The sequence below is a fragment of the Anolis sagrei genome, chromosome X (genome assembly GCF_037176765.1).
Source record: "Anolis sagrei isolate rAnoSag1 chromosome X, rAnoSag1.mat, whole genome shotgun sequence".
Lineage (NCBI taxonomy): Eukaryota > Metazoa > Chordata > Lepidosauria > Squamata > Dactyloidae > Anolis > Anolis sagrei.
The window spans coordinates 38,665,344-38,685,370 of NC_090034.1; the positions used below are offsets into that span (position 1 = coordinate 38,665,344).

Genomic DNA, 20,027 nt, shown 5'->3' on the forward strand with positions numbered 1-20,027 from the left:
CTCGATGTAACTAAGGCATGGAACACCTTGGCCAAGTCAGGATTTTCTAGGTATGTTCACAGCTGGTGCACAAGTTTTAACTGTGCGAAGGCCCTCCTAGGCACCGCTGACACCTGAGCTTCAAACGTCAGCAATGAATTTAGGAAAACCCCTAGACTGTGTCCTCAGGGGGAGTGTAACCCCATCAAGCACAGGTTGCCATACAATACCTTGATCGACTTCACGACTGACCAGGATGGCCTCTGTCTTGTCTGGATTAAGCCTCAACTTATTGGCCCTCATTCAGTCCATCACAGGTGACAGGCTCCAGGGTCCTCATCCAGGATCCAGGAAGCTTCCTTGGAATGAAGTGGAAAATAGAATTGTGTGTCATCTGCATAGAGATGGCACCCAACTCCAAAACTCCAGATGACCTCACCCAGCAGTTTCATGTAAATGTTGAAAAGCACGGGGGACAGAATAGAACCTTGCGGGACCCCACAGGTCAATGGCCAGTGGTCTGAGCACGTGTCCCCCAGCTTCACAATCTGGGTATGATCCTTCAGGAAGGAGTGAAGCCACAGCAAGGCAGTGCCTCCAAGACCCATTCCAGAGAGACAACCCAGAAGGATAACATGGTTGATGGTATCGAAAGCCAATGAGAGATCCAAGAGAACCAGCATTTATTTATTCCCTTCATTTAAGGAATGAAGACTTTTTTTTTTTTGCAGTTGTGGTTTTCTGGATCATGCAAGTTGTTTTCAAGCAAGGATGGACAAAATGCCACTCTGGGGTGATTTCAAGTAGTCCTCAACCCATCCAGGCACCTTGGATTGTTTTTTTTTTTTTTAAGACAAGGAAAGGGACATTGCTTCTCCAGGCGAGGCAGTTTATCTTTTATATGGGATCTGTGTGTTTACATGTGTACACTCTTTGAGTGTGTGTGTTTGTTTGTTTTGGGCATTTGGGGCCCACCTCTGTGCTGCCCAGGGAGTCATAGGAGCAGAAAGCCACTCCTCAGGACCCATTGCCACTGCCCACACTTCTTTTAAGGCAATATTTTCAAGCACATAAACACTCTTTTGCACGGGGTGCCTCTAATTAAACTCTGATTAAAATCTACATTGTTAATCTGCAGTTAATAAATTAATGGAGCCAATTATTCAGTTAATGTCTCCCATCGTAATTGGGTGTCTATTCTCTGGTTCCTTTTTGTTCGGAGTGCAGATCCTCATGTGAACTTTTTGCTCTGCAGCTGGCTCTTTGCCAGGAATGATTAAAATTTGAAATTTGCAATCATGTAACTCTGAATGAATGTCAACTCGGAACATCCCAACTACAAATTAATACATGTTACATAGTCCATATCTCCTCCCGCATTTTTTTCCAATTGCTTGGCTGTCTCTTTGCTTTCATTCTTTCCCTTACGTCTTTTCAGAGTCTAGCCCCTACAATCTATTTTTAAAAATTCTTACAAGCATAATGCCTATAAGAGATAAGAAGCTCAAGACTATATCATTATTTAATCCGAAAGAAGATTGAAACTCTACAGCACATTTAAAGGAGAGGGGGACGTTTCTCCGTGTCTCAGGGCAAGATATCTGAACAAGGCAAATACAAGGGAACAACTAATAAACAACATAGGGTTTAATAATGTAAAATAAATAATTAATGGGAAATTAGGCACTGGCGGTGAGGTATGTGGGGGCATTTATGGGGTTGAAGCATGGGACTCTCCTTCCAATAGGGCAGCATTTCTCAACCAGTGGGTCGGGACCCCGAGGGGGTTGTGAGGGGGTTTCAAAGGGGTCACCAAAGACCGTCAGAAAAGATATATTTCTGATGGTCTTAGGAACTCCTTTGGCAGAGGAATCTGAATATCTCTCTGCCTGCCTACATCTTCTTTTTTGGAAACAGATGGTGAATCCTCCCACCAAAAGCCCTCATCTGCCTGTGTGGGAACTTTGGCCCAATTCTATCATGGGTGGAGTTCAGAGTGTTCTTTGATTGTAGGTGAACTATAAACTCCAGCAACTACAACTCCCAAACGTTAAGGTGTATTTTCCTCATACTCCACCAGTGTTCCTATTTGGGCATATTGAGTATTCGTGCCAAGTTTGGTCCAGATCCATCATTGTTTGAGTCCACTGTGCTCTCTGGAGATAAGTGGACTACAACTCCAAAACTCAAGGTCAGCGCCCACCAAACCCCTCCAGTATTTTCTGTTGGTCATGGGAGTTCTGTGTGCCAAGTTTGGTTCAATTCCATTGTAGGTGAAGTTCAGAATGCTCTTTGATTGTAAGTGAACTATAAACCCCAGCAACTACAACTCCCAAATGATAACATCGATTCCCCCAACCCCACCAGGATTCAAACTGGGGCATATCAGGTATTGTGAATGAAAATACAGCCTGCATATCAGATATTTACATTACACTTCATAACAGTAGCAAAATTACAGTTATGAAGTAGCAATGAAATTAATTTTATGGTTGGGGATCACCACAACATGAAGAACTGTTTTTGAATTCTGGGAGTTGTAATTCACCAACACCAAAAAGGAAGAGAAGGAGAGGCAGAGAGATCTTCAGCTTTCTCTGCCAAAAGGGTTCCTAAGACCATCAGAAATATGTGTTTTCTGGTGGTCTTTAGCAAAAAAAAAAACCCCTTGTGACCCCCTCCAGGGGTCCCATCCCCCAGGTTGAGAAACACTGGCTTAGAACTTCTCTGCAGTCTTCTGAGTTATGACGATCCTCAAGCAAAACTATCACAGGGTTTTCATTAGGTACTTGTTTAGAGGTGCTTTTTCTTAGCCTTCCTCTTGGGCCGAGAGTGTGTAACTTGCCCAAGATCACCCTGGTTGAGTGGGGATTTGAACCCTACAGTCTCCCAGTGTCCAACACTTTAGCCAGGTTGGTGTGTTTCTGTAGGGATTCAGAAATCATCTCCCATATAAAGAAATAATGTACAAGCTTTCCAAGGTACAACAAGCATGACAGGACGTATGCAGGCACAACATAACTGTACACGTCTCAGCATGCCACCAGCAGGGTTCTGAGCAATATGCGAGGGTTGAATGAAAAGTAATGCCTCCACCTTCATTACTTGGGTTTGGATGGGAATATTTTAATAAATGAAACACAGAAATAATCCTTAGAATGTGCTCTTTAACTACCACTATTCACTTTTCTTCATAATCACCAGACAATTGGATACATTTCTGCCAACAATGAACAAGTTTTCCAAAGCCATCACGGAAGAAGTCAACACTCTGTTTCTGCACAGATCTTCTGATAGCCAAGCAAAGCAATAATGTGACCCACACGTTCTTGTGAAATGCCGATTATGCTTGAAATTCCTCTCTGAATGATATGATTGTCCTGAATCAATCTGTCAACCTTTTGCTTGTGAAACTCGGTGGTTGCTGTCACAGGGCATCCAACTCTTTGTTTTCACTCAAGTCAGATGTTCTCATCTCAACATCTTTAAACTTACTCGCTCAATGACGCACAGTACTCACATCAACACAATAATCATAAACAGCTTGCATCCTCTGAGGAATCTCCTTTGGGGTGACACCTTCTGCTGTCAAGAATTCAGTGACTGCACATTGCTTAAGTCGCATTGATTGACCGTCTGCGCAGGGTTCCAAATGTCACACTTTAACAACACAACCGTTCAATGCTAAGGCTTCCTGCCAAATGGAACTGTAGAGGAGAGTCTACTGAACAAGCCAGTACCTGCCGCATACCAGTACTGCCATCTGTTGAGGAGTTACAAAGGTTGAGGCATTACTTTTCATTCAACCCTCCTATTAGTAGTCTCACAGGTGTAGGAGTGAACTGGGGCATCCAGAGCTTGGAAACGTGACAGTTCAGACAGCAAACTCCCAGAATCCCCTAGCCAGCATTGTGACTGTCAGGTTCTGATCACTGTCTCATATAAAGTATACAAGTTCAGAAAGTAGTTTTATTAGCAAGCACATGAACCAGCAGATTCTAAAAGTGCTATGGACATGTCATGGCATATGTTGAAATAATGCAGTGTGAAGGATAGCTGCTATTGACTAGCCTTGGATGAGGATTCCCTTGATACTCTGGCAGCTTGGTTAAGGGTTTGCGATTCCTTTTTAGAAAAAAAAAATCACTGTGACGATGGATGTTAAGAGACTTGCCAGATGAAACGGATCCCCTGGCGGAACCTCAGCCGGAATCTAGCCTGGGGGGCCCAGACGAAGCAAGATTGTTTAACTTGGCTCAGCTCCTCTTAGACTCCGAGAGCTGTGACGTGCCCATTTGATATATAATTCATCCTTTTCTTTTCTTCAAAAAAAAAAAAAGAAATGAGAAAAGATACAACGAAAGGGGCAGTTGCTTTGCCTCGGCATCTGTTACTTGAAGAGGAAACGTCTGCTTGCTTTGGTGGTCTCCTTTGGGACTGGAGTTAAAAGCTCAGAAATAATGCTAATTGGGAGGGTGGTGTGTGAATGGGTGTTGATTTTGTTGTGTTTGTATGACTCACACCGTATCAGATCACTGACTCACTTAGGCCAGTACTGGAAGCTCTGACTGGCAGCAGTGGCTCTCTCAAGGTTTCAGACAGAGTTCAGTCCTAGCCTAGTGTTGATATCCACTGGTGGCTATCTGCTTCCAGGCAGTCAATCTACTCTGAGCTTTAACTTCAGAAGAATGATGCTGAGCCCTGTCCTCAAAATAGGTTCATCAGTTTGGCGATACCTTTAAAGACAGAGTAAAATCCAGAGTGGATTCAGTGACACTTGCCATGGAACCTGCCAGCTACCAATGAATATGGTCTAGTTTCTAAAACTAGGTGAATCTGTGTTTGATCAGTTTAGTGTGATGGTATATATGCTGAATACCGTATATACTTGAGTATAAGCCAAGTTTTTCAGCCCTTTTTTAAGGCTGAAAAAGCCCCCTTCGGCTTATACTCAAGTCAAAGTTATTTATTATTGTATTGGGTTATTATTTTTATTACATTTATTATTTTATCTATTTACTATTCTTATTATTACATTTACATTATTTTACTCCATTACTATTATTATTATTATTATTATTATTATTACATTTGTTATTTTACTCTATTTTAATTACACAAAAACACAGTATGTCACAGCAAGTGAGATCTATATGCTGGATTTTGTATCACAAAATCACAAGTCGAAGACTTCCCAAGTGTCTAGGCCTGTGTGATGTATTTTTGAATGATGCGTGCAGATCCAAGTAAGGTGGCCTTTTGCAGTTGACAAATCGTGATTTTGTCAATGTTTATTGTTTCCAAATGCCAGCTGAGATCTTTTGGCACGTCACCCAGTGAGCCGATGACCACTGGGACCACCTGTACTGGTTTATGCCAGAGCCTTTGCAGTTTGATTTTGAGGTCCTGATAATGGCTGAGTTTTTCCTGTTGTTTTTCCTCAATGCAACTGTCACCCAAACGTTTTTCCTTTCCACAATCATGATGTGTGACGTATTGTGTTCCAAAACTTTGTCAGTCTGGATTCAAAAGTCCCACAGTAGTTTTGCGTGTTCACTTTCCACTACCTTTGCAGGTTTATGATCCCACCAGGTCTTTACTACTGGCAGGTGGTACTTGTGACATAAGTTCCAATGAATCTATTTATTATTATTACATTTATTATTTTACTCTATTTATTATTATTATAACATGTATTATTTTACTCTATTTTTATTGTTACATTTATTATTTTACTCTATTATTATTATTACACTTATTATTTTACTCTATTATTACTATTATTATTACATTTCCATTATTTTACTCTATTATTATTTATTACATTTATTTACTCTCTTTATTATTATTGGAAGGATACGTAAGCTCATTTACATTGAAGAAGGTTAGAATCATGATTTAGTGAGAGTTGGACAGTCTTATCTTAAATTACAGTTTTATGTAAATATTCAAAGCATTTGACCTACTGATGCCTCAATTAATGTAATTGTATTGGTATCTATTTTTATTTTGAAATTTTCCAGTAGCGACTACATTTCCCACCCTCAGCTTATGCTCGAGTCAATGCATTTTCCTAGTTTTTTGTGGTAAAATTAGATGCCTTGGCTTATATTTGGGTCGGCTTATACTCGAGTATATACGGTAACTAAATGGCAGGTAGGTTAAAAAATAGCGAAGGCCTACACACATTTTGATGCCTCAAATGTTGGTCTTGTTTTGGGATATATTCGCCCTGCTGAATCCAAAAATAGTACCACTTTCCCATATCAGCACTAGCTTTTGACATATAGAATATATGCCATATTCCAGTTTTTATCTGCTCACCCATAGAAAACCAGGATACACATATCTAGGAAACTAGAGCTGATGTGGTTTGTCCCATGCAATTTTCTGAATCGGTGCCCCAAAGAACCCCAGGAACAGACCTAAAAACTATTGATTTTTTTCTGTTGGGCTGTGCAATCCCTCCTAGCAGGAGCTGAAAATAACCTCATGCAAATGGAGGATTTATTTCCATTCATTCCTGAGGATGTTTACCCAAATGTGCCAGTCATCTGTCTGGCCAGCAGGAGAACTACCAGAAATATAAGTGTGCTCCCTATTTCTGAGACATAGGTGGATAGGTAAGATGGGTCTTCCTTGACCTTCATGGTGTTCCTGAGCTTTGGCAGCCTTCAATGCATGTTGGTTTTGATTTTGGGTTTTTCGCTCAGTCTTGTCTTTCAGTTTGTCTTCTGGTATAGATATTGCATGAGCCAGTCAGAAATGAGACCTGCATACGGAAGGAGAATGTGGAGATGGGTTCATAGCCCTTCTTTTTTTTTGTAGACAGGAATGGCTGCTGAACGCTTAGAGGCTTTGAGGAGTTGGTATCACAGACAGCCTGCCTCTTCCTTTCCTTTCCCCGAGAGTATTTGGTATTCAGTGAATTGCCGCCAGCAGGACACAGAACTAACACTTATTGTATTGCTCACTCTGCTGGATTTGTTTCTTTAAACGGCTCCTTAAAAACATATTTTTAAAAAGCACCCCTGAGCTGCAGGAAGTTGCTGTTTGATCTTTAATTCTGGTGCAAGCGCGTATCAAAAGCTCTGATAAAGATTAAGCCCACTTGGCTCCCCAGTGCATGTTTATCAGTTTGACAGTGGATCTGCAGAAAATGCTTCAGCGATGCTCCATGAAAAGGAAAATCAGCCTGTTTAGCAAGCCTTGCAAAGGCTGATTTCTTACCAGTCAATGTTTGACTTTTACACTGATTTTATATACCTGGGGTCACATAAAAGTTTCTTAGGTGGAAAGGAGTGGTGAGTGGAAAAAATGTAACTCCTCCTGGTCTAGATGTGGCCCAATTTCATGATGAAACAGTGATCAAGCTGTAAAGAGTTATTTGATCATAATTTATAGCACTATTTTATAACTAAAATAGCTCAGAGATTGCTTCAAGTGATAGAAGCTGACCTTCCACAGTATTTAGATTCTAGAAATATGTCGGACATCCCCCTACAGGTCTTCAATAGATCTAAGCTGGCAATGGACTTTACCTTTGCCCAGGCCCATAGCCAGGATTTCGTTTCGGGGGGGGGGGGGGCTGATTTTTTTGTGGGGGGGGTTGGGGGGCCTGAGTTTCGGGGGGGGGGCTGAGTCTGAGTGAAAGAGGGTCTAGCCTAGCAAACCTTTTGTATCATTACCCCAATACCCCCATGCATATGGGATATATTGAGTATGGTGATCAGATCATGATATGAATAAACATAACAGTTTAAATAATGCACCAGTAAGGCCTTTTCGCGAACCACCATGAGAATTTCGGGGGGGGGGGGCTGAAGTCCCTCAACCCCCCCCCCCCCCCCCCGGCTACATGCCTGCCCTTGCCCAAGAGGGAAACTAAAGGTGTCCTTTCAGGCAACAGGTTTACACTGCCGGAGTAAAGCAAATGGAGCAAGCTTTTCCCTTTGTTATTCCTTTGAGAGAAGAAAGCAGCTAAGCAGTTACAGTAGAGTCTCGCTTATCCGAACTTCGCTTATCTGACATTCCGTCTTATCCGACACTCTTATCCGATGACCGCCTTTTCCTGCAGCATTTCCCCTTCAATTAACACATGATTTAATGCTGTCCATTTTCCCCAAAAGCCAAAAGCGAGGAGGAACTCGCTTTCTAATCAAGGTGAAAGAAGAAAGTGCAAAAGCTGGGTTGCATTAAAGAAAAACAAGATTATGGCAACAAGACTGATTGATAACTGGCAAACAGAGGGAGAAAACATGGAGGCAGTGACAGACTTTGTATTTCTAGGTGCAAAGATTACTGCAGGTGCAGACTGCAGCCAGGAAATCAGAAGACACTTCTTGGGAGGAGAGCAATGACCAATCTCGATAAAATAGTGAAGAGTAGAGACATCACGCTGGCAACGAAGATCCACATAATTAAAGCAATGGTATTATCCGTAGTAACCTATGGGTGTGAGAGCTGGACCATAGGGAAGACTGAGCGAAGGAAGATAGATGCTTTTGAACTGTGGTGTTGGAGGAAAATTCTGAGAGTGCCTTGGACCACGAGAAGATCCAACCACTCCATACTTCAGGAAATAAAGCCTGACTGCTAATTGGAGGGAAGGATATTAGAGGCAAACATGAAGTACTTTGGCCACATCATGAGAAGACGGGAAAGCTTAGAGAAGACAATGATGCAGGGGAAAATGGAAGGAAAAAGGGAGGCCGACCAAGGGCAAGATGGATGGATGGATGGTATCCTTGAAGTGACTGGCTTGACCTTGAAGGAACTGGGGGTGGTGACGGCCGACAGGGAGCTCTGGCGTGGGCTGGTCCATGGGGTCATGAAGAGTTGGAAGTGACTGAACAAATAAACAACAACAAATTTTCCCCAAAGTCCACCAGTGTTTATATTTGGGCATATTGAATATTTGTGCCAAGTTTGGTCCAGATCCATCATTGTTTGTGTCCACAATGCTCTCTGGATGTGGGTGAACTACAACTCCAAAACTCAAGGTGAATGCCCACCAAACCCTTCCAGTATTTTCTATTAGTCATGGGAGTTCTGTGTGCCAAGTTTGGTTCAGTTCCATCGTTGGTGGAGTTCAGAATGCTCTTTGATTGTAGGTGATCTATAAATCCCAGCAACTACAACTTCCAATGACAAAATCAATCCCCCCAACCCCACCAACATTCAAATGTGGGTGTATTGAATATATGTGCCCAATTTGGTCCAGTGAATGAAAATGCATCCCGCATATCTGATATTAACATTACGATTCCTAACAGTAGCAAAATGACAGTTATGAAGTAGTAACTTTATAGTTGGGGGTCACCACAACATGAGAACAACATTAGAGTGCCGCAGCATTAGAAAGGTTGAGAACCACTGTCCTAAAACTTTCTTATCTTCTCCTTAATTCCTGGTCTTTCGATTGTTGGAAGCGTAGCTGAGTAGCAGTAGCAAGAATATCCTCTGGAATGATGGGTTTCAGAAGAAGAGAGATCCTAGTAAGGACTCTGCTCCATGCTGTTCCTCCAGCCTGATTGAAGGCCAAACCATTTCAACCTAAATACTCGTATCTTTTAAATATGGCTATACCCCGAGAGCAGAGCTATGCTTTAAACAGGAGGGCATGTTTATTTCCTCCAAGGCATTGGCACACGGCACAGTGTTCTTGGGGAAAACAAATGGAAGACAATTACTTAAGTCACAAAAAGATTTTCCTGTCCGCTTTCTCTCAATGTCTTTTTAATGCTGTGCACTGTAACTCAAGGTGAGTCCCCAACCAGCTCTTGAAAGCTTAAACAGTGTGGAGAAGAAATTGACCTCCTCAGATGTCTATCCTGTGTAAAGCACAGCAATTTCACTCGCTCTCATTTTCTCTTTAAGTAAGGAATTTAATTCACTGAACATTGAGGCTCCCACAGCAGTTCACTTTCCTTCCTTGAACGTCGCTGACCAGGCTGGTTTTGTTTAGGTTTTTAAACAAGCAAACTTAGGCCCCTTCCACACAACTGAATAAAAGCCCACATTTCTGCTTTGAACTGGAATATATGGCAGTGTGGGCTCAGGGCGCTTCCAGACAGCACTAAATCATGGGTTTTAAACAGGAGCAAAAACACACAGACCTGTTGGTCCTGGGATTTCTGCCTCTGTTGTCCAGACTTGATGCTTTGTTGCGAGATTTAGAGGCTCCCAAAATGACCACCGTGGGACTTTAGTCAAAAATTGTGGCTTTTTTAAAAATCTCAAGTTGCAGATATGTGGATATGTGGAGAATCACTGCAGTGAATCACTGCAAAAGTTCCATTCTTTGTCCTGGCCAGAGAAACTGTGCCCTCCAGACGTTTCATGAAGTATCGGCCACAAAGTTAATGGGGTAGGACCAATTCTGTCCAAGTTGGTACTGCACAATTTTTTACACATTTTCAAGCCAGGAACAGAACTTTGTCATTATTGACATTTTTTTAGAGCCTGGCTGCCTGACCATCTGTCCAGACAGATTTGATTGTGTACTTGTGGCATCAAAAAACAGGGTGCTGTTCCTGGGTTATACATGGCAGTTCCTGATTTCTCTTCTTGTGAAAAGATGTACAACATTGACTAGGGGACCACAACTTGTCCTGGCCACAGAAAATGTGCCCTCCACATGTTTCCTGAAGTTTCTGGCACTCAAACAAAGTTTTTGCCTTCTACTCAAGTGTCACCTTCTTTTTAGGAACTGCCCAATCAGGAACAAGCATCTAAAACTCAGGAACAAACCCAGATAAAAAAATCCTGTGATTTCCGATTGCAGGGACATACAGACATGTGAAGATCCGCATATGCGGCTCAAAACTGTGATATTCTCACATCTGGAAATCTCACATTTTTTGTGTTTTGTAGTGATTGCTCCTGGTATAAAGGTACTGTGTGGACGGGCCCTCAGGTAATAAAGGGCCCTTCCATACAGCCCTATATCCCAGAATATCAAGGCAGAAAATCCCACAATATCTGCTTTGAACTGGGTTATCTGAGTCCACACTCAGATAATGTGGGATTTTCTGCCTTGATATTCTGGGATATAGGGCTGTGTGGAAGAGCCCCCAGTTCAAAGCAGATATTGTGGGATTTTCAGCCTTGATATTCTGGGTTATATGGCTGTGTGGAAGGACCCTGAGGCATATTTCTGTTTATGTCTTTCGAAGCCCCTTCCGCACAGCCCTATATCTCAGAATATCAAGGCAGAAAATTCCACATTATCTGAGTATGGACTCAGATAATCCAGTTCAAAGCCGATATTGTGGGATTTTCTGCCATGATATAGGGCTGTGTAAAAGGGCACTTAGAAAGACATAAACAGAAACATGCCTTCATTTGGAATGTGTGGGTGTGCGGGAAGTCTGGATTTATTTTCAATATTTCTATCCCGTTCCTTCTCAACCTCTGAAGGGGGACTCAGGATGGCTTACATTTGGCAGCAATTCGATGCCACTACATATAACAGAACAATATAGTAACAATTAAAACAATAAGTAAAACATTAATTAACAGCCGTATCACCATTACAGTCAATTCCATATCCAAAGTGCTATCTATATCTGTTGTCCAAAAGCCTGGTCCCAGAACTACGACTTCAATTTCTTCCTAAACGACTGAGTGACGAAGCCAATCTTACCTCGGTGGGAAGCAAGTTCCACAGGTGGGGGTCCACAGCCGAGAAAGCCAGACATATTTGCAACGCTGGCGGGAGCGAGAGCAGGGCCTCCCCGGATGATCTTAAACTGTGAGGCTGTAGAGTACTGTAGCAGTGTTTCTCAGCCTGGGGGTCAGGACCCCTGGGGGGGGGGGGTCATGAGGAGGTGTCATAGGGGTTGCCAAAGACCATCAGAAAACAAAGTATTTTCAGTTGGTCATGGGGGTTTTTGGGAAGTTTGGCTCAATTCTGTCGTTGGTGGGGTTCAGAATGCTCTTGGATTGTAGCTGAACTATAAATCCCAGCAACTGCAACTCCCAAATATCAAGATCTATTTTCCCCAAATTTGACCAGTGTTCACATTTGGGCATATTTTCTATTTGTGCCAAATTTGGTCCAGCTTCATCATTGTTTGAGTCCATAGTGCTCTCTGGATGTAGGTGAACTACAACTCCTGAACTTAAGGTAAATGCCCACCAAACCCTTGCAGTATTTTCTGTTGGTCATGGGAGTTCTGTGTACCAAGTTTGGTTCAATTCCATCATTGGTGGAGTTCAGAATGCTCTTTGATTGTAGGTGAACTATAAATCCCAGCAACTACAACTCCTAAATGACAAAATCAATCCCCTCCCCCACCCCACCAGTATTCAAGTTTGGGCATATCAGGTATTTGTGCCAAATTTGGTCCAATGAATGAAATTACATCCTGCATATCAGATATTTACATGACGATTCATAACAGTAGCAAAATTACAGTTACAAAGTAGCAATGAAAATAATTTTATGGTTGGGGGTCACCACAACATGAGGAACTGTATTAAGGGGTCGCAGTGTTAGGAAGGTTGAGAACCACTGATGTAGAGGGAGATGCGTTTGGACAAGTAATCTGGGCCAGAATCGTATAGGGCTTTATAGGTCAAAACTAGCACTTTGAATTGAGCTCGGAAGTGGACTGGCAGCCAGGGGAGCTGACACAGCAGGGGTGTGGTATGCTCCCAGTATGTCGCTCCAGTTAGCAATCTGGCTGCCGCCCGTTGGACTAGTTGTAGTTTCTAAACAGTCTTCAAAGGCAGCCCTACATAGAGTGCATTGCAGTAATCTATTTGGATGAGTATTAACTTCTACATAGCTTTAATATACACGGTTCTCGCATGAGGCAATAGTATGGCCAAGCCTTAAATCTGACTCAAGGGTCAATCTGCCCAACTCCGACATTCAGGTTCAGTCCCCCATTAGTATTTTAATTGTCACATTTCTTCTTTGTTAGCAGAAGTCCCAATGTCATCTAGGATAGAATCCTTTCAGTCCTTCTCTTCAGCATTTTTTCTTCACCATCTTTCCATTCGTTTTCTTTCTTGGCGGTTTTCCTCTCCTGATCCCTACCTCCCTACTCCCCGCACGTCTCAGTCAGCAGAAATTAAGGATGCCTAATGTAGAAAGCCTGAGTCGAGCCTGAACTCTCCCTCGAGGCCCGAATGACTACACTGAGACTATCATACTTTAAGTGCATCATGAGATGATGTGACTCACTAGAAAGGATGATAATCACCTGTAAAGTGGAAGGCAAGCGGAAAAGAGGCAGATGACATTGCAGGTGAGTTGACTCTGTCAAGGAAGTCATGGCTGACCTGAGCACGGATCAATTTGAAAAAAACAGCTCATCTTGCAAGGCGCACACGTAGGGTGGACTTAGTATTAACACCACATTTCAGAGGGAGAGGACATGATATCCACAAATGTATTTGTTCTTGACTGAAGAGGGCACACTAAAAATGGCACACGGATATACGGAAAATGGTCGACTGTCATAAGATTTCTTTTGTGAGTTTCTGTGAAATACGCATTGGGTTGGGTGCTGGGGGAAGCAAAGCTGCTTTTGGGTAGAAAATCATGGCTTGCTTCTTGCTTGCCTATGTATTTTGATGGTGCGGAGGAAGTAAGTTGCTACATCTCTTGTGCCATGAATGCCCTATGAGATTTGCCGTATTCCTGCAGGGCCTTTCAGGCCAAAGAGAGCCTGACTACTTCCCCGTAGCTCAGTGTTTCTCAACCTCCCTAATGCCACAACCCCTTAATACAGTTCCTCATGTTGTGGTGACCCCCAACCATCAAATTATTTTCATTGCTACTTCATAAGTGTAATTTTGCTACTGTTATGAATCGTAATGTAAATACCTGATATGGTGGGTGCATGTTCATTCCCTGGACCAAATTTGGCACAAATTTGAATACTAGTGGGGTTGGGGGGATTGATTTTGTCATTTGGGAGTTGTAGTTGCTGGGATTTATAGTTCACCTACAATCAAAGAGCATTCTGAACTCCACCAACGATGGAATTGAACCAAACTTGGCACACAGGACTCCCATGACCAACAGAAAATACTGGAAGAGTTTGGTGGGCATTGACCTTGAGTTTTGGAGTTGTAATACACCTACATCCAGAGAGCACTGTGGACTCAAACAATGATGAATCTGGACCAAACTTGGCATGAGTGCTCAATATGCCCAAATGTGAACACTGGTGGATTTTGGGAAAAATAGGCCTTGACATTAGAGGGTTGAAGTTGCTGGGATTTATAGTTCACCTACAATCAAAGAGCATTCTAAACGCCGCCAACGACAGAATTGGGCCAAATTTCCAACACAGAGAACCCCATAGCCAACAGAAAATACTTTGACATGATCCCCCAGGGGTCCCGATCACCAGGTTGAGAAATACTGCTGTAGCTGGACGCAGAAGGATGGCATCATCCTCTAGTACATCTGGACTGGGAAGTCCTAAAAGATGGGACAAATTGGGACATATTTTTGCATGGACATATTTTTTCCTTAAACCTCTTGTGATTTTATCCAGTAGTGCAAAAACAACTGAAATTATTTGTTCTTGTGTATGGAAATGAAACAAACTTCTGTTGGGACTTAGAACGTCCAGTTTCTCATTCCCACTGAGCAGTAACATTCACTGCCAGAAAATCCAGGTTATCAAAATATAAAATCCACATTATCTGATTTGAACTGGATCATCTTAGTCTACACTGCCATATAATCCAGTTCAAAGCCAATAATGTGGATTTTATATGGCAATATAGAAGGGGCCTGGGTGATTTCGGCGAGCCATTCCCTTTCAGTCTGTTACACTTCACAGGGTTGTTCAGAAGATAAAACATGGAAGAAATAATGCTGCTTTGAGCTTATTAGAGAAAAGGTGGGCTATCCATAATAATATACTTTATTCCACGCTATATCCCTGAGGGGATTCAGAGCAAATTACAAGTACATATATGGCAAACATTCAATGCCATTATACAACTGACAAAGGCAAGGCTTCCCTCTTTTCATCCCTGGCATCTGGCTGTGCTCGATTTGGCCATGGGGAGGTGCTGTTGTTTTATATTCCATGCTGAGGAACTTGTCCATGGATGCCTTTACTGGTTGAATTTTTGCCGGCATGTTTTTTTCAGGGTCCCTTTTATTTCCCCGCCAAAGCGGTACCTATTCATTTACTTGCATTGTTGTTTTTGAACTGCTAGGTGAGCAGAAGCTGGGCTGATGGCGGAGCTCACCCTGATCCGGGCTTGAACTTCCAACCTTCCAGTCGGCAGGATCTTCAATAGCAGTCAGTTCAACCTGCTGTGCTAAGCCTAGTCCCATCTATATAAATAAAAATGTAATGTTCGTTTGTGGGATTAACATAACTCAAAAACCACTGGACAAATTGACACTAATTTTGGACACAATACACCTATCGTGCCAATAAGTGACTATCACTCATAAAAACATTGAAAAACACAGCGGAAGGGACTTAAAAAGCCAAAAAGGCAAAAAGACGCTACAGTGCATGCGCAAAAACAACTCCCCTGGCAAACAAAACACACAATAGCATATCCACACTCTCTTACGGACTACAGGTCCCAGCATCCCCTAGACCATGCCCTTTAGGAGAGGAGGATCCAAATGCACTGCTTCCAAGCTGCAAGCTTTCTTCTCCTTGGATTTCTTTGAGAGTATCCAAATCCCTGCATGTTTCCATTTTTTTATTCCTGGACTGCAACTCCCAGCAGTCCTCCAGATTGATAGATTAGATAGAGATAGATAGGTAGATAGATAGACAGATAGATCAATAAGACTACTGGGAGTTGCACTCCAAGAATAGATAGAGAAGGAAGAAAGGGGCGAAAGGGGAAGGGAAAGAAGAGGTGGAGGGGAAGGAAGGGAAGAAGAAGAGAAGAGAAGAGAAGAGAAGAGAAGGAAGGAGAGAAAGAAAGAAGAGAAAGAGGGAGGGAAGGTTGGCCACAGCAATGCCTGGTGGGTACAGCTAGTAGAATAAATAAACTTAAAGACACTTGACCTCTGTACTTTGCTTTATAGCCTTCAGTGCTTCCGCTTTCTCTCTTTGCTATCTAGCAGAGTTTGTTTCATTTCCTCACCTATTTCAGTTGAAGGGCCACCAAAATCCTAAAATAAACGCTTATCCTAAATGTAGATTTGCTTCGGAAAGCTTTATGGGGAAAAAAGTGGGGGAGGGGGGGAATTAAAAGCTGCAATAATGAAAACAAATTGCCCTTGACTTAAACATTAATCTCACAAGGTAATTGGGCCTGAATAAATATTTCAGAGGGTTGGAAAGTGGAATGCATTGTTCAAACCTTTGCAGGCCAGATTCTACGGCCTCTTGTTTATCTTTCTCAGGGATGCAGTGGAGATGCTTTGAAAGCTTTCTCCTGCTCTGGCTGCTCCCCATCTGTCACTCCCTGTTATGAGCAGCCAACCTGAGTGATGGACACTAGCCGGCGGAAGGGAAGGCAATCCATCAGTTTGGTACTGGCTCTTTTGTAGGAACCACTTCAGCACGATCGCCATGAGATAAAATAGTGGAGGGGAGGCATCAGAGGGCTTGAAAGCTCCGTGTTGTTTAGAGAGCAAAGTCTCCCTGTGTATTTCATTATACTGGGCTGCTGTTGTGAGGTTTTCGACTTCCACTTGGCTCCGTTTCCTGCATGCATGAGCACATTTTGAATTAGGCCAATTATAAATGAGACTTGCAATGACATTTAGCAGTCCAGAGTATTATTATCCAAGGTTTGAGCTTGCTGTGCCCATTCCAGGCATTTTCATTCCATCTCCTCCCTCTCACAACCTCTTCTCCCAATAGGCAGGCAAAATGCTCTGTCCTCATTGGGTTTGGATCTCAAGACCCTGTTCTGCTTTGGCTATTTCTGCAAATCAGGGTGCTTTCCCCAAATCTGCTGATCTCTTCTCCCTCTTGGAGTCATTTTGGCTACGTAAAGATCTGTACTCAGATAATTAAATTGCTATTAATTTAGATGACTCTTGGATTCTAGAATAACTTTCAATAGGCTAAGTGTTCATAACACTGATGCACCCTTCTATTAAATATGTTCCCTTTGCTTTTGATTTTTTCCCCTTTGCTCTTATCCTCTTTTTCCCGTAGCGGCTTTTCATCCAATTGACTGTACTGACCAATGTGATTAATTTTGACAGTGGCATTGTGATATGTTGCCAAGTGGATTCTCATAAACCACATCACGGGGGTTGGCACAGCTAGTAAAAAAAAAAAAAGCAGGGCTATGACATTGTGTACCTGGAGTGCTGGGCAGACTAAGGAGACCTCATGCCAAATCCACACTCAAGCTAGAAGAAAGCTTAAGAAGATATGGGTACCTCCTATACTCGTGTTCTATTTTGAAATGGTCATATGACTGGTCAAATAAATAAATAAATAAATATTATTATTATTATGGTACCTCCTATATCCCCCACCTTCACCTCCATGTACTATTTGCTTGCACCTTTGACCACAAAATGTACAAATTGAACAAGTGGTGAGATGTTGTCTTCGGGTATCCACTACCTCATAGAGTTGTTGTATGGCTAAACTTGGAATTACATTTTCAGCACTTTCCAAACATTTGTAGGCTGAACCAGTTGGCATGGCTGTGACCAAAAATGATGTTTCTGATGGCCACGTTTAGAATGAATTGTTGCCTGGGGACACCTCAAATCAGTGTTTGTGTGCAAAAGAACTGAACATTTTGAGCTAGAAAAAATGTTTTTTCAAAGTTTTTTTTATAAAGACAATCAAGGATGGCTGAGTTGGGAAGGAGCTAGAGGGGCATCGTCATCACCATTAATATATTATTATTATTATTATTATTATTATTAGTAGTAGTAGTAGTAGTATTCTGTTCTATCTCCCCAAGGGGATTCCAGCATATACAGACAGAAAGGTAAACAATAAATGCCTAGCGTCTGTTCGGGAAGATAGAGCAGTCTACAAATAAATTATTATTATTATTATTATTATTATTATTATTATTATTATTAGAAACAGGGATACACAGGTAAAAGCAAAGGTTTTCTCTTTCATCTCCAACTCTGTAGGGTGGTGCTCATCTCAATTTCTAAGCCGAAGAGCCTGCGTTGTCCGTTGACACCTCCTAGGTCATGTGGCCGGCGTGACTGCATCAAGCGCTATTTACCTTCCCACCGAGGCAGTACCTCTTGATCTACTTGCATGTTTTCAAACTGCTAGTTTGGTAGAAGCTGGGGCTAACAGTGGGAGCTCGCCCATCCCGCAGATTCAAACACTCAACCTTCCAGTTAGCAAGTTCAGCAGCTCAGCAGTTTAACCCGTTGTAGCACTGCAGCCCCTTTGGGGTGCTGAGTCAGAAAATGGCATTGGATAGACTGTATTAGCTCTTGTTTCTTAGATATGGTTATCATGATTTTTTATGTGCAAGTCGAGTGAAGAGTGGTATATGACATATGTACTGCTGCTGCTGCTACTACTACTACACTGGCCAACACACATTTTGATGCCTCAGATGTTAGACCTGTTCCTGGGGACATTTCACCTGGATTCCAAAAATGGCCCCAGTTTTCCATTATGAGCTCTAGTTTTTGAAATATCAAACATATGTCATATACCACTCTTCACACAACTTGCACATAAAAAATCATGATAACCATAGAAACTACACATGATGCAGTCTATCCAATGCCATTTTCTGAATCAGCGTCCCAAATAACCTCAGAAACTGGCCTAAAAACCAAGACCCCCACAAAAAGGCAAATGCATCCATGTGTGGCATACAGACTACATAATTTCTGCCCTGAGTTGAATAATGGATGCCATACAATTTGGAGGAGAAAGATTATTATTATTATTATTATTATTATTATTATTTGTTTATTGATGTTTGATATTGCTTGTTTTTCAATGCTTATTTTAACCAGTTTTGTTGGGCATGTCCCTCTGTAAGCTGCCCCAAGTCCCTTCAGGGAGATAGAGGTGGGGTATAAGAATAAAGTTGTTGTTGTTGTTGTTGTTGTTGTTGTTGTTATTATTATTACAATAATAATAATAGTAACAACAACAACAGCAACAGCAACAATCCCAGGCCACAGCGGGATTGAAGAGAAACAACTGGAAAAGCTGACATGATATGAGAATTTAAAGATCGAACCACAAAGACTCTGGCACAAGTAAAAGAGGTCCCAATGGTGATTGGCACACTGGGTGCAGTGCCTAAAGACCTTGGCCTGCACTTAAACACAACTGGCGCTGACAAAATTACCATATGTCAGCTGCAAAAGGCCACCCTTCTAGGATTTGCACATATTATGCACCGATACATCACATCGTCCTAGACACTTGGGAAGTGTCCAACTTGTAGTCCAATACAACAACCAGCAGAGTGATCTTGTTTGCTGTGTCCTAATCTTGTTGTGTTTCAAATAATAATAACAACAATAATTTATTTGCATTCCTCCCTATCTCCCTGAGGGGATTCAGGGTGGATTCCAGAATATACAGACATATACAGACACAAGGCAAACATCCAGTGTCTTGAAACAATGAAACACAGATAAAAGTAAAAGCTTCCCCTTCCTCTCCAGCTCTGGGGCTGGTGCCTATCTCCATTTCAAAGCCGAAGAGCCTGCTTTGTCCATAGACACTTCCTAGGTCATGTGGCTGGTATGACTGCATGGAGCGCTGTTTACTTTCCCACTGGAGCGGTACCTATTGATCTACCCACATTTGCATGTTTTCGAACTACTAGGTTGGCAGGAGCTGGGGCTAACAGCGGAAGCCCACTCCATCCCACAGATTCAAACTGCCAACCTTCTGGTCAGCAAGTTCAGCAGCTCAACGGTTTAACCCATTGCACCACCACGATCCCTTAAATGCAAGTGTAGCAATTGTAAATAACTGCGGAACACTCAAAGCACTTTTCTCCATGTGTAGAAAGGCCTGTCATTCTAGAAAGGAAGATTTCCTAGGAGTTGGTGTAGGAGAGAGTTGCCATTCAACACCCATCTCCTGCCAACTGGTGGTGTGGGTGGAGTTCTCCAAGTATCT

The 20,027-nt window shown here is 42.3% G+C and overlaps 1 protein-coding gene across 1 annotated transcript in view; it reads left to right on the forward strand.

Moving 5' to 3' along the window:
• The window catches only part of TMEM132D (transmembrane protein 132D), a 444,061-nt gene that overhangs the window by 251,408 nt on the left and 172,626 nt on the right, over positions 1-20,027 (forward strand). The window lies entirely within an intron of this gene.